The sequence below is a fragment of the Etheostoma spectabile genome, chromosome 21 (genome assembly GCF_008692095.1).
Source record: "Etheostoma spectabile isolate EspeVRDwgs_2016 chromosome 21, UIUC_Espe_1.0, whole genome shotgun sequence".
Taxonomy (NCBI): Eukaryota; Metazoa; Chordata; class Actinopteri; order Perciformes; family Percidae; genus Etheostoma; species Etheostoma spectabile.
The window spans coordinates 20,214,357-20,216,323 of record NC_045753.1 but is presented as its reverse complement, the minus strand read 5'-3'; the positions used below and the strand labels follow the sequence as shown (position 1 = coordinate 20,216,323).

Below are 1,967 nucleotides of genomic sequence, written 5' to 3'. Positions count from 1 at the left end.
TTTTTTTTTTAAGGTTATTATTGCCAATATATATATATATATGCTTTGCCGTGTGACTTGCTTGTGGCAGTACAGTTGGGTAACTGTAAAATTTTAATGTTTGTACTTTAATAAATCAAACGATGAATGAAACATTTTGTGTTCCTATTGTCCATTTTATTTCAATATAAATTCAATTTAGACAAAGTCGAAGCCTAACAATTTGGCAAGTTGCAAAACACACAGATGGGTGTCCTGAAAGGGGTCTTCGTAACCTTAATGTGTCGTGTATACTGAGATCAACACTCACCACGGACCCAGTGGTTCTGAGTTCAAGCCCATGTCACGAACAAGGTGACCATCTCGCGTCTTATCTGGCATTGTACTGTGCACACCCTTTGTTTTAGAATAGTCTGCATCAACGCGCCTGTCTGAAATGATCCGCTCATTAGTTTGTGTCCTAGCATAACATGCCACTGTGTACTCTGGCATTGGGCTTTGTGCTCAAAATGTTCTGCCCTGACCATCGCTGCAGAGCAGCTGTAATTCTTTGTTTTGAAATAAAATAACTTTCTTTTACCTGTTAATGAGCTAATTATGCTAATCACACAAATTGCCCAACATTCAAATCTTAGCAACCAAGTTGAATTGCAAGACAAAGTAGTGTTTGGGTGGAATAAACCTTTTAAAACTAAGTATGTGGACAGAAATTTGTATGGAATAAATCTTTATAAGTACATGGCCAGAATTTAGCAGTTCGTACAATAAACTTTTAAAAGCTATAAGTAGCCTACTTACAAACTGGTATTTTAGTGGAATGACCCTTTAAAACGCGTTTTTAGAACCCAAGCTTTTATTTGAAAGTATTCCTTTTGTTAAAAAAAAATAAAAGGTAATTGGGTGAAATAAATAGCTCAGCCACACTGACATTGATATCACACTAACGGTCTATAATATCACACTGATATTTCTCAATTTGTGCATGTATAGGAGGACCTCTGTGTGTAGCGTGTTCTAACAACAGATTATTACACGTTTAAAACTAAAAGAATTTAGACAAAATGGGTGGAATAAACCTATAAAACTCTTAGTGGGCTACTTGGAGAAAAAGTAGAATTTGTTTTGTTTTTTACAAAACGTAAAACTAGGGTCATGGTAATGCAGTCTCTTGTACTGCAGGAACATACTACTGCTCCAATTCGATATGGGGCGCTGTAGTGAAAAAGTAGGGTCCTGAAAATGCAGCCTCCGGTACTGCAGTGTTGCATCCGCAGCTCACTTCCTTTTCTGACGCAAGTGCCCGGCAAGGCTGTCGCACGCCTTTATTTGTGGTCGTTTTACAGCAAAACTGGATTTTATAACTACTCAAAAGAGACAGACACACCACAGGGTAACTTTCACAAAGACGTAGGTAAGTATGTCCCAACATTTGATAAAACTATGGGTGATTATTCTTCGCTTTAGTGTCTTTAGCGGGTGCACATGAGGGAAGGCCCCGTCCTCTCGCGGTTGTTGCTAGCGTTAGCTTAGCTAGCTCTGGTTTAGCAACAACCCGTGTTCTCGTAGTATTGTCATCAGTATTAGCTTGCTAATTAACACGCTACGGCATGTGTTTACGTTTTCTGGGTTTAAAAAAAACGTATTGTGTGAGACCTGTTGCTGTTACTAAAGTTTGGTGTTCTGTTTTATTGGCTAACTTGAAATCCGTCCGTCAAAGCTAACGTTGATAGCGTAGCGAAGGTTGTCGTTGCTTAGCACGTAACGTTAACTGTTACAGACGCAGATTGCTAACTATATCGGCGTCTGCACGCAGCCACATCGATTTTGGTGGTGAAAAAACGGCATTAATGCTAGTAAACGATCTCCTTCCAAAGTGAACTAAATTAACCCTTTCTTTAAACAATGTTTACGACAGTATCCTAACACAAAGTCGTAATCCTGGTAAGCATCTGGGAGGTATGTTGTGATGCTGTCTCCTGGCAGCATTG

The 1,967-nt window shown here is 39.1% G+C and overlaps 2 protein-coding genes across 4 annotated transcripts in view; one reads left to right on the top strand and one right to left on the bottom strand.

The window, feature by feature from the left end:
* The window catches only part of prodh2 (proline dehydrogenase 2), a 25,015-nt gene that overhangs the window by 4,289 nt on the left and 18,759 nt on the right, over positions 1-1,967 (bottom strand). The window lies entirely within an intron of this gene.
* Positions 1,218-1,967, top strand: part of eif3c (eukaryotic translation initiation factor 3, subunit C) — an 11,584-nt gene continuing 10,834 nt past the window's right edge. Inside the window, exon 1 of one of the 2 annotated variants that reach the window (XM_032502434.1) lies at positions 1,218-1,390. The gene's annotated coding sequence lies outside the window, so the exon portion shown is untranslated. The remainder of the gene's footprint in view (positions 1,391-1,967) is intronic. The other variant, XM_032502435.1, reaches the window with a different exon arrangement.